Below are 12,973 nucleotides of genomic sequence, written 5' to 3' on the forward strand. Positions count from 1 at the left end.
GGCACACTATTGGTCTCCACTACCCCAGAGGAATTGAATTCCCTGCCTCTATGCCTGTTCTAGGACTCAGAGCTAAGCAGCCTGTGGTTTCAGCTCTACTAAAAATTTTTTTGCTTTGAATGTTATATCTTGTTTTTTTAGCTTGACAACATATTTTTGGTTTTTGGTTTCTATATTTCACCTGTCACTGATATGTGTTTGGTGTAGAAGTGTTACATCAATGTGTGAATTTATGGAACCATCTTAACTGGATGTTACTGATCCACTTTCCATACTACAGCTAGAATTATTCTTTCTAAATGAAAATTAATTATGCCTTATCACTGCTTAAAGACACAAGTCCTTCAAGTCTGCAAGGTCTGGCCTCTTTCTGCTCCCTCCTACCTAATAAGGGCCTTTACATATGCTATTCTCTCTACCTAAGACACTCTTTCTATCCTTCTTTATCTTTCTTTCCTTAGTTAACTCCTGCTCATTCCTCTGATCTCAATTTGCCATTTTTTAAAATGCAGCCTTCTCTGATTTCCTTGTCAAGGTCAAGTTTGTTTTTTCTTAAATGCCTTTATAGCACACAGTACTTTTTTATTTGTTTGGTACCATTTATCACAGTTGCAATTTTGCATATATGTCTATGGTTATTATATTAATGCCAGGTTATAAACTCCATGGGGCAACGATCATGTCTGTTTTTATTTACCATTGTATCTTCAACCTACCTGCTTAATGTTTGGAAAAAAAACAAAAGCAAACTCCTCCCTTCAACATGGTATTTAAACTACAGCCACAGTCAACCCTTTGAATCTCATCTCCCATTACTACCAAACAAGGACACTATGCTCCAACTATTAGTGGTCTGTTTACTATACTTTAAGTACGCGTTTATTTTCTGCCTTTAAACACTCATGGCTCCATCGTTGCCTCTGCTTGGAATATCCTCCCAGCTCACTCTTGCCTGATGAAGTTCATCTCAAATGCCATCTTGTTCATAAAGCCTTTCACTGATCTCCTTATCTGTACCTCGCTAATGATTTTAATATGTTCCTTTTTTTATTTGTATATTTCTTATCATACCTAGGTTGTCAGTTTCTTAAAGGCAAAGGCCATATCGCCATTTTCAAAGCCACATAACAGTACCTCAATATTTGTTGAACTGAATTTGGGCACAGATAATTAAACTTATTTTTGCTGATTTGTGTGAGATACCGATTTTATTAGAAAGGATATTATCTCAGGTAATCTGCACAATTCCATGAGGCACAGGGACTATTATTATTTCTATTTTACAGTGAGGAAACTAAGGGTGGGAAGGATTAAGTTAGCGTCATTGCTAATAAGTGGTAGGGTCAGTATTCAAAGTACGTAGCCCATTCCACAACCTGCTCTTATCCTGACTCTAGTGTATTGCGATCATGATTTGGATATTTTTTTAAAAATACATTTTGAAAATGAAGAAATCAGTTACATAGCCTAGTGGGAAGCTTAAGCTTATTGGGTGATAAAGGGTAAGAATAAGATAGCTTATTGGGTAATAGAGGTAAGAATAAGATACAGAAAATAGAAAAAATAAAGGTCCACTTTCTGTTTATTTCTAACACCAGATGTGTGAGTTTTTCACACATCAAGCAATTCTCTGTATCCCAGCTGGGTGTCCTACAATCGAATTCAATTCTGACACTAACTGGAGTTAGTGTAGACTCTGTAAGTTAAGGGCTCACTCCTCCAAGTCTCATCACCCCCGCTCAGACACCAGTTGCATGTCCCAGGTTGTCACCTGTACTTCTGACTGACCATTTATAAATTGGATGTTCCTGTAACTACACCTTGAATTCCATCCTTTGTACAATAGAATCACTTATAGAACTCGGAAAACTTAACTATTACCGGTTTATTATACAATAAAGGATATGACAAAGGATATAAACGAAGAGATACATAGAGCGAGGTCTAGAAGGATCCCAAATGTAGAAGCTTCTGTCCTTGTGGAATTGGGGTATGCCACTCTCCCAACACACAGAATGTGTTCACCAACCCAGAACCCCATACTTCTAGGATTTTTATGAAGCCTTTATAACATAGTCATGATTCATTATTAACTCAATTTCCAGCCTCTCTTTCCTTCCTGGGAGCAGTGAGGGTGGGGCTGAAAGTTCCACGTTTCTAATCATGATTTGGTCTTTCTGGTGACCAGCACCAATTCTGAAACTATCCAGGAACCAATCAAGAGTCACCTCTGTAGAACAAAAAACTCTCCTATTACTCAGGAAATTCCATGGGATTTAGGAGCTCTGTGTCAGGAACTGGGGTAAAGTAGTAAAGGAAATTGAGGCAGTGAAGTGGGGTGGATAGAAATGGGACAGTATCTGGAGCGGGAATGAGGTGCATGATCAAATGAGAGAAGATCCCGATGAGGGGATGAAGGTGCCTATGCAAGAGAAAAGGAGTGAATAATAGTGTAGAGTACCTGAGAAGGTGGAAAGCAATAGGGTCCAAAGCATAGAAGGAGAAATTAGCCAAAACAGGAAGTATGGAGGGAAGAAGAATACAGAGTATGCAGATACTTTCCAAAAGGGGATATATTATTTGACTGTAGGACTTTTCTTTACAGAGCATTCTGGAGGACATATTAGTTCTTCAAAATACATTTGGGGAAATAATGCCTTAAAGCACAACTGTCTTCTGAACATTCTAAGTCATCAATTACTATTCACTTGTTACATGAAAATCCATAATAGGTATTCAAAATTAATTGCTTTTTTCTTTTAGAAAAAATTAAAAAAGTAATTTTAGATAGTAAAATGTTGTTTGCACTTTCTTAAGATTAGTCTGTAAGAGCAAAGAAACTGTATATTAATATAGACTTAAACCTTATTCGGTTTGGCTTGATCTTCCTACTGATAACATCCAGATTTTAGTATAGGTGTTCTTTTGATAGAATTGATCATTTTGTTTGTGTGTTGAGGCAAAAAAAAAAAACTTCCTTGAAAATCAAATACATCCTAAGGTTTTTTTTTTTATTGAATTGGTTCATTAAATTCTGCAGTACTAAATACATACACCTATGTAGTGTTCTTAAGCTTTATATTTCATAAATGGTATCTGTTATCTCCTTTAATCTGGCAACCACAAAAAAAACTTCCTGCAGAGAAACAGTTTATATTTTTGGGTAATATTCTGCTTGCTTATCTTTCTTCTTTTTAATTTTTTTCCACTTCAAACCTTTGTTAAAGGTGATACTCATGACATAGTCATGTTACTGGAAAGTAATGTTAGGAGAAAACCTGTGAAAGAAATGAGAAAAAAAATTTCTTCAGCTGAGAAAGAAATGGGTCAATGTGACCACAAGATCTAACGTTTAATTTTGTGTGCTCAAATTGAAGGCATATGTCAGGACTCCTGCCTCCCTCATCACGAAGTTACTTCTTAAAAAGAATACTATTAAATTTCTTTATTAAATTATATTCTAATCACTTTATGATTTTAATATATTTTTGAGATACGTTGCTGTGGTACAAAGATACCAAATATATTCAATCTATTTCCACTTACTCCAAGTACATTGATCAAAGTGTTCTAATTATTTTATTCCTCAAATATTTTTTGAGGGTCCCTTGTTTTAAGACCCTGTGCCGAGGGTCTTTGTACCAAAAGTACTTTGTATCAAAAGTACAAAGGTGAAAGAAGCATAGTCTGTACCCTTAGGAATTGTGTAATCTCTTAGGGGAAATAAGAAAAAAGATAAACATCTATGATAGAAGACAGAATACAGTCAGTATGCTAATTGTACCAGTAACTGTACGTAACATTTCTTAGATTTCTTAGATTTTTCTATCATCAATCTAGTCTTTCTATCCAGTAGTACAGAAATATTAAATGTTTATGGTATTTCTTGTTAGTTTATTTATAATGGCCCCCGCTATCTTTTGTTCTGCTTAGTTTAGCTAACATTAAGAATTTCACATATGCCAGGAACTGTTCTGAGTACATTACATATATTTTCTCACTTAATCCTCATAACAGTCTTATAAGGTATTTTCATTTTACAGATGTAGAAACTGAGGGGTAGAGACGTCAACCTTGCCAGCTTTACGTACATCTGCTCTATTAACAGAAAAGCAGTTTCAGAAGTGAAAGGAAAGCCATCAGTGGTACTTGTTCATTGGTTTTAAATAGGTATTGACATAATCATGAAATAGGAAATACAATCAACCAAACAGTTCAAACTTATATTATCACCCAAGCTTTGTACCTTTGTATGTGCAGCTTCTTTACATGGCTAAGTTATTCTTTTCCCTTCAAGATTCAGCTTGGGAATCCTCTCCAAGAAGTAAGTCTTCCCTAACCTCTGCCGCCTTGCACCACCTCCCTTCAGGCCCTCTTCTGTCTGGGCACTTGGCCTGGTCCGTGTGCTCTCTGAGCAGCAGCCTGCTCTCACCTCTGTCATAGCACCACCGGTCATACGATTGCATGTGATAGCAAGGACTGTGCGGGTTTTCTCTAACACCAGCTGGGTGTCCTTCGTTTTAGAAATCTCAATGTTCGGTGTCTGGTTTGTGATAGGTATACAAAAAATGTCGAATGCCTGTTTGACTCAAAGTGTATTTTGAGGCTTATGGAATACATGGTGACTCTCTTTATAAAGTCTGTGTTTTTGTGCTAGAAGCTACCTCCCATAGCTGTGATCAAGGTCCTGATAATGGAAAGTGTACCTTTTACGTCTTCAGCGTTTCTTAGAAAAAGAAATGTTTTTTATATCCCTGAAGCCTGAGGTCATCAGATGGGAGAGGAGTCAAGGAATGTTGTTTGTGAATTCCCTGTGTGGGGTAGAAGACATTGGTGTTATCTTCTCTTCTCTCCCCAGTGAGAAGAGGGCAGGCTTTAGAGGTTGGGGGAAGATACTGGCACTAACATGAAACCTCAGAGTCTATCAGTAGCTCACTGTTTACTGCTCGGGACCTCTGATTTAAGTACTGGCTAAGTCTACGCTGTCCAGGCCCATCACTATTTTGTAAAACTTCCTATTTCACCAACCAGGGTCACGTTTAAATATATTAACTCAAGGTTCATTCCTAAGTGTTCACCCCTAACCTGAAACTAATCTCTTATTTTCCATCGTAAGTCTACAGACTAGAAACACCATCACATGTATGATGACAGGAGAACTGCACATCACCCCCCTCCCCCCCACCACCACTGTTTATTGACTGAATGAAATTAGGTAAGACCATGAGCTTCTCTGGGTCTCAGTCGTCTCCTTCTTAAAGTGAGAGTTTCAAGTTTCTATGTTTCTGAGACCGTGGAATTAAAATGGCTTGTTTCTCAAGTTTCATTCCATTTCCATTTTAAGTTGCATAATATATATGAGTTATTTATCAGAGTCCTAGTGCTCACTGAGAAGGCTGAGTAGAAGTTTTCTCCTCTGTAGAGATTATACCTTTGCCATGTTTGTCATTTAGCAGAGTTGCAGTTCTAGCGCATGAGCTTATTGCATTCAGTATGTTGATTTTTAACTCCTAAAATTTCATGATATTAGGATTATTAATATCACAGAGAAGCCTCTCTTTTTAAATTTCTCTTCTCAGGACAGCTGTGTTTCATTTATTTTTTCTTTATGGGTCAGAGCCTAATGTGTAAACAAATGTACCTGTCAGGCCACTTACCTAAGGACCTCAGAGCCCTTACAGCATGTGCACACATTCGTATCTATACATGAGATAAATGTTGAATCAGTTTTCATCTAGGCTCTTTAACTCTTTACTCTCATAAGAAAGTTCTTGAATATAAAATAAAAGACTTTATTATTCTGCTTTATTAAAAGCCTTACTTTCTGAAGGCAAAACATCACATAAACATTAACAACTATAGTAGTCAGAAAAATGTATCTTCTTCAGTATTACTACGAATACATTAATAGTCCATTGTCCTGTTCTCTGCCAACAAAGACACTGCAAGCTATTCAACATTTTAACAGTGAGGGTATCTGTAACAGGCCTCCGCCGCCTGCTTCCCCTCCCCAGTTCAAATTCTTACTTTACTATGCCACGCGGCTACTACATTCATGGTTCCCTTTTTTCAACATTTTACTATAAAAAGTTTCAAAAATACAGCAAAGTTTAAAGAATTTTACAGTGATCCTTTATACACCCATTTCCTTGTTCTTCCATTAGCATTTTAGTATATAGTACTTGCTTTATCAGGTATCTATTTTTCTATTTTATTTCTTCATTCATTATTCATTTTTATGCATTTCAAAGTAGATTACAGATGTCCATATCTATATATGTATTGCTTTGATCAATGTTTATACAGGGCTCTGGCACAAATAATACCCCTTTTATATTATAAAATCATAAGCAGGTAATTCTGTAACAATAATAGTCTGTAACATATGACATTTTAAGTGAAATGTTCAAATTAAAACTATAAATTATTGCGTCCATATTATTACCCTACCAACTACATTCAAGCAGGCATTACTTCTGCCAGACTCTGTATTTCTTCCAAACTGACTGAGCTCAAGTGTGCGTGCATGGCTACTTCTTCAGACTGACTCATGAAGGTGACCCATATCACCAGCCTTTGTAGTACAGTGCTGCCAGCCTGTATGAAGTAGTGTTCACAGGGTAGCTCAGTGACATTCTAGAGCAGCACTGTCCAATAGAATGTTATTATAAATCTTTTAGTAATCACATTAAAGAAGTTAAAAGAAATGGGTAAAATAACTTTATATTTTATCCTTTTAAAACATATAAAAAATGCTATTTCAACATGTAATTAATATTTTTAAACTACTTATGAAATATTTTACATTCTGTATACACATTCTGCATAATAAACTTTTGTAGAAATCCAGTATATCTTAGTTCTAAATAGTTATACAGTGGAACCTCAGTCTTTGAACATAATTAGTTATGGAAGGCTGTTCAAGAAGCTGTTTGTTCAAAAACTGAATCATTTTTTTTTCCATTAGAAAAAATGTAAATTGAGTTAATCTCTTCCAAACCCCCAAATGTTTTCCTGTTTTAACCTTTTTCATATGCAGTACATGTCTAATGTACTGTTTAATCTATAAACTTTAAGAACAAAAAGTACTTGAGAAGTAAATGAAAAATTTAACAAAAAGGAAATGTAGAGTAAATAATGAAAAGTTATGCAGACATTAGAACTTACCTTTAATGTTGAGAGCTATTGATTTTTGAATATGAGAAGAGGGGTGGAGGGATGTTGGTTGGAAAAGGAGCGCCCTTTTTTAAAAATACCAGGTCTCTCAAACGATCCAATCAAATAATGGGCAAAGGACCTGGGCAGACGCTTTTCCAAGGAGGAGATACAGAGGGTCCAGAGACATTTGAAAGGATGCTCAGCATCACTAGCCATCAGAGAAATGCAGATCAAAACCACCATGAGGTACCACCTCACCCCGGTCAGAATGGCCATCATAAACAGATCCACAGACAACAGGTGCTGGCGAGGCTGTGGAGAAATGGGAACCCTAGTGCACTGTTGGTGGGAATGTAGACTGGCTCATCCATTGTGGGAAGCAGTGTGGAATTTCCTTAAAAAGCTGAAAATGGAACTGCCTTTTGATCCAGTGATTCCCCTGCTGGGACTATACCCTAAGAATCCCAAAACGCCAATTCAAAAGAACCTGTGCACCCCAATGTTCATAGCAGCACAATTTACAATAGCTGAGTGTTGGAAGCAACCTTAAATGCCCATCAGCAAATGATTGGATCAAGAAATTATGGTACATTTACACAATGGAATACGACGCAGCAGAAAGAAAAAAAGAACTACTAAACTTCGCGACAGCATGGATGGAACTCGAGAGCATTATGCTAAGCGAAATAAGCCAGGGGGCGAAAGACAACTACCATATGATCTCACCTATAAGTGGAACTTAACCAACAATACAAAGATGCAAGGAAAATAAGACCAGCAACACTGAAAGGAAAAGAAACCAACAGAGACAAGAGGGAAGGTGGGGGAAAAGGAAGGGAAGGAGAAAGTCAAGGAACATATAGCAAGGACTCATGGACAAAACTAAAGGGGAAGAGCTGAGGGAGGGAGGGGGCAAGGGAAAGTGGTGGGGGGTAGGCAGAGACAAATGTATTTGGGGAAAAAATAATTAATTAATTAATTAAAAAATACCAGGTCTCTGCTCTTCTGGGGTTCATTCTCTCTTTTGTGTCTTTGCTCCACTAGAATTTGCATCTGGCTCACTGGGCCTCTGTTTCAATAAAAACCTATCCAATAATGTTTGGTTTTGCCTGCATTTTAACACTTGGCCTGGAGTGAAACACTGCATTGTCTTTGAACAAGTTTATTGCACGGTTTGCTACTTTTTTGTCAGGGTGATATTTCTCTATAAAGTTTTGCATTTCTCCCCATTTCCCAAGCATTTCCTTGATTAGTGAAGTAAGAATATCCTCCCTTCCCTCCTCCTCCTCCTCTGAAGAGAGCTTTTCAGCTGCCATCTGTTTTGCTCCCTCTGAAGGTCTTAGTGTTGCTCAGTGGTCAGCTCAGTGTGGTGGTCCCCCACCAACTCCTCCACATCGTTATCATCCACCTCCAGGACCATGGACTTGCTCAGAGACAACATTTTCCACAACAGACACAGGCTCATCCTCAAAGCTCTCAAAGTCTCTTTCAGCAACAGACTGAGGCCACAATTTCTTCCAGGCTGATTGCATGGTCCTGGAAGACACTTCACTCCATTTTGTCTATGTGCCTCAAGCAAGTAAGGATAGTAAAATGTTCCTTCCAAAACTCCCTGAGGCTTAACTTGGTTTCAGGGGTCCCCTCGAAACATCTCTGAAACAGTGCCTTTGTGCAGTTTCTTAAAATTAGAAATGAGCTGCTGGTCCATGGGCTGGCCGAGAGGAATTAGGTGGCAAGAACTCAATGGTGATGAAACTCTATGTCTCCACCAAGTCAGTCTCCAAGCCTGGAGGATGGGCAGGAGCACCGTCCATTACAAGCAGTGCCCTGAAGGGTAATTGCCTTTCCAGGAAGTATATTTTCATACTTGAGGCAAACACTTCATGAATCCACTCAATGAAATATTACCTGGTTACCCAAGCTTTGCTCTTAGCCCTCCACATTACATTCAGCTTGCATTTCATGACATTTTTTTTTTTTTAAATCACAGGTTTTCAGAATGGTAGACAAGTAGAGGCTTCAATCTCAAGTCCTCATTCGCATTCCCACCCTACAATAATGTCTGCCTGTCCTTCACTGGCTTGTGTCCTTCACTGGCTTCTGTCCTGGCAGTGACTTCTCCTCCTGTGTGATGTAGCTTCTCTTTGGCATTTTCTTCTGGAAGAGGGCTGTTTCATCCCAACTGAACACTTGTTGGAGAACAAGTGTCTTGGCCTCGACGTATTCTTGAAATTCTGTCACAAAATTATCAGCCGGTAGTTTGTTAGAACTGGCAGCCTCCCCATGCCCCACTACACTGTGAATGCCTCTTCTTAAATTTATCGAATCACCCCCTACTAGACTTACGTGAATCACTCTCAGCACTCATTCCGGGGGTATCTTTCAGGAGGTCAGTGTGTAACATCTTTGCTTTTTCCCATATCATTGCCTCTGAAATGCTATCACCAGCAAACTGCTTTTCGTTTAACCAAATCAACAACAATTCTTCTACCTCTTCAGTTGCCCATGATCCTTGTTTTGTGATCACTTTCACACCCTTAGCAACATCAGCACTCTTAATGGTCTCTATGTTTTAAAATTGTGCCAATCATTGACTTTGCCATGCTGTGCTCAGGAGCCGGATAGCCAGATCAGACACATGAACACCTCTGTCATACTTTGAAATTTTTTAAAGATCTGTCATTGTTCTCACAACATTCCTTTTCACTTTGCTGCTATCACTAATTCTCTTAGGACCCATGGTGATCTACTGTACATATTTAATAATAAGCAGCAACAAAAGCAAAATCAGTCACAGCATAATTTCCCAACATGTTAACAATGCAAGGTTTAGCGATAAACTGGCTCAAACATACTCATTCTCTCCTCTGTTTTTTGCTTGAGAGATGCATGACTGATCATACAGGTGTCATAATGAAAGGGTTGTTGGGTCAAGACCCGAAGTTTTATTTGACAACTGAGACATTTTTTTCATGAGAAAAAATGAGAAACCGAATTGTTCAAGATGGGAGATGTTCAAGGACCGAGATTTGACTGTATTTCAATGTTCAATAGTAACATGTAGCTAGTGGCTACCATATTGGGCAGTGTGGTACTAGACCTTCAAACTTAAGGAGCACATTCCTCCTCATAAATTTCCAATGTCTGAATATATTGACTTAGTCCAATTTCCCAATGAATGCAAAAGAAGTAATGGTATCACAGCAAACCCTAATGATGCCCTTCCATGTTGAGGTCATTTTTATTCTTGGTTCCCTTGTCAGAAACTTCTTAGGGTTTTCTTCCCCCTTTTAATTATTTCTCTTGATTTCTTGGCAACTATAGGACCCCGAGTTGATTATACTTCCTATAGCAATATTGAGTGTATTTTGCTATTCTGCCATCCTCTGTCAAGTTTCATGCTCCACCAGTTTATCCTCTCTCATTTTTGCTAGAACACTTCCTCTGAAACAGATCTTTACATTTAATTATGAAAAATAAATATATCCTGGTGTTAAAATATTAATCAACACAATTATAAAATTTGTTCTGGAATTAGCGTTTGGTGAGGCTTGCAGCCACTTCCTTGCCCACCCGTGGAAGCTCTCGGGACTGCTCTGTCTGCCGAGGGGCGGGGCGGGGGCTGCGCCGAGTCTCTCTGCCTGCGTCCCCTAGTCCAAGCCAAGGGTGGGCGCAGGTCCTTGCAGGCATAGCACTGCGGACCAGACAAAAAGAAAGTTTGGGGAGCCAGAAATACCAGCTGGCACGGCATTGGATTGGCTTATAGTGCATGGGATACAAGCATGATATGCACCGTGGAACAAGATGTCAAAGCCTCCACTGAAACCCATCAAACCAGGACAAGTTAAAGTGTTCAGACTTCTTTATACATTTGAACCCAGAACTCAAGATGAACCGTACTTTGAGGAAGGTGATATCATCCACATTATTGACATGAGTGATACCAATTGGTGGAAAGGCACCTCCAAAGGCAGGACTGGACTAATCCCAAGCAACTGTGTGGCTCAGCAGGCAGAAATATTGACAATCCATTGCATGAAGTTGCAAAAAGGGGCAATTGGAGCTGGTTGAGAGAGGGTCTGGGAGAACCGAGTTGGTTAATGGCTTAAACAAAGCTGGCAGCATTGCCTTATACTGGGCTTGTCACGGGGGTCACAAAGATATAGTAGAAATGCTGTTTACTTAACCAAACATTGAACTGAACCAGCAGAACAAGCTGGGGGACACAGCTTTGCGTGCTGCTGCATGGAAGGGTTATGCAGATATTGTCAAGTTGTTTTCTGGCAAAAGGTGCTAGAACAAACTTAAGAAACAATGAGAACAAACTGGCCCCGGACATGGCTACTAATGCTGCCTGTGCAACTCTCCTGGAAAGGAAACAGGGAACAGATGTCGTTTGAACGTTAACCAATGCTGAAGAATATCTTGATGGAGATGACTCAGATTAATTCCCTTCTGAAGCTTTAAGAGCTAAAATGTCTGTTGCTTTTGCCATTCCAAAAAACTTGTCTTTGCTAGAAGAGTGTTGGTAGCAGTTTGGTTTTTTTTCTTAAGTCTCTGTGAACATGGCAGTATTGCATTGTGTTTGAATAGAACATGTAAATGAATAGTTCTCACCTTTGGTTTGCCAATAAGTGATAGGATATTTTGCTGTATAAAGTACAGTTTTGTTCACCAGAGTAGAACAAGAAGAAATTATTGCTATTTATCAAGTTAAAGGAATTTTAATAATTTGTTTCTTTTAAAAAAATTAGGATTTTTTTTTTTTTTTTAGTTAAAGTGCTTTACCTCAAGGATTGAGATATTTTAGATGGATTTTTTTTTAAAGGGGGAAATGCTTATTATAATAATAAACCAAAAGACAACAGAAAATTGTCAAGTTATTCTGACAAAAAGAAACATTTTAAGAGACTTTATATTCCTTTTGTCTGTTTTTCTGGTATCACTCTTTGCTGGTAAATAAATAAAGTTTTTTATATTTAGGTAAAAAATAAAATAAAATTTGTTCTGTATCCTGATTGTGTTATTGCTTAAAACAGAGCTGCTGACATGCGCGCACACACTCGCAAACACAAATGGAAAAAAAGATTAGGTGTTACGAATTGAAGTTTTTACTTGATTGACTAAAAGAAAAGACCTTTGGCCGAATAACTATAACAGTGTTCCTATTTACAAAGTGTAAGACAAGTCTCCATTAATTATTTGTCAAAAATCATGTATGTTCTTCCTTTTTCCACTAACAAAATGTGTATTTCATTTTGGATCATGAACATGCTTCAATCTCATTCTCTGTTTTCATTTGTATTTCCTCCAGAAAATGGATGAGGAAAAGTAAAAAATAATATAAAATACTCCCTGGCTGGTGTGGCTCAATGGACTGAGCACAAGCCTGTGGACCGGAAGGATTGCTGGTTTGCTTCCCAGTCAGGGCACATGCCTGAACTGTGGGCCATTTCCCCAGTAGGGGGTGTGGGAGAGGCAACCGATTGTTGTTTACTTCTCTTTCTCCCTCCTTTCCCCTCTCTCTAAAAATAAATTTAAAAAATTTTTTTAAATCATATAAAGTAATATCGGCCAACATGGATACACTTAACTTCCTCCCACAACCAAAAGAAGGACAACAACCAATTTAAAAACAAAACAAAAAAACACACAGAACTGCCAGAAAATCAAACTGTATAGAAGTCTGACAATGAAGGAGTTAAAGAAGAAACACTCATCCAGACTGGTTGGAGGGGTGGAGAAGGGAAACTGGGCCAGCAAGGACTTGTGGCAAGGTGGCTGGTGGACTGGGATATCCACATTCAAATGAGGA

At 38.3% G+C, this 12,973-nt stretch overlaps 1 protein-coding gene and 1 pseudogene across 2 annotated transcripts in view; both read left to right on the forward strand.

The window, feature by feature from the left end:
* PRORP (protein only RNase P catalytic subunit) overlaps positions 1-12,973 on the forward strand; it is a 156,496-nt gene that overhangs the window by 84,323 nt on the left and 59,200 nt on the right. The window lies entirely within an intron of this gene.
* Positions 10,772-11,606, forward strand: LOC129081787 (osteoclast-stimulating factor 1-like; annotated as a pseudogene).

The sequence above is a fragment of the Pteronotus mesoamericanus genome, unplaced genomic scaffold (assembly GCF_021234165.1).
Source record: "Pteronotus mesoamericanus isolate MK-2021 breed Mesoamerican mustached bat unplaced genomic scaffold, CSHL_Meso_final contig_100, whole genome shotgun sequence".
Taxonomy (NCBI): domain Eukaryota; kingdom Metazoa; phylum Chordata; class Mammalia; order Chiroptera; family Mormoopidae; genus Pteronotus; species Pteronotus mesoamericanus.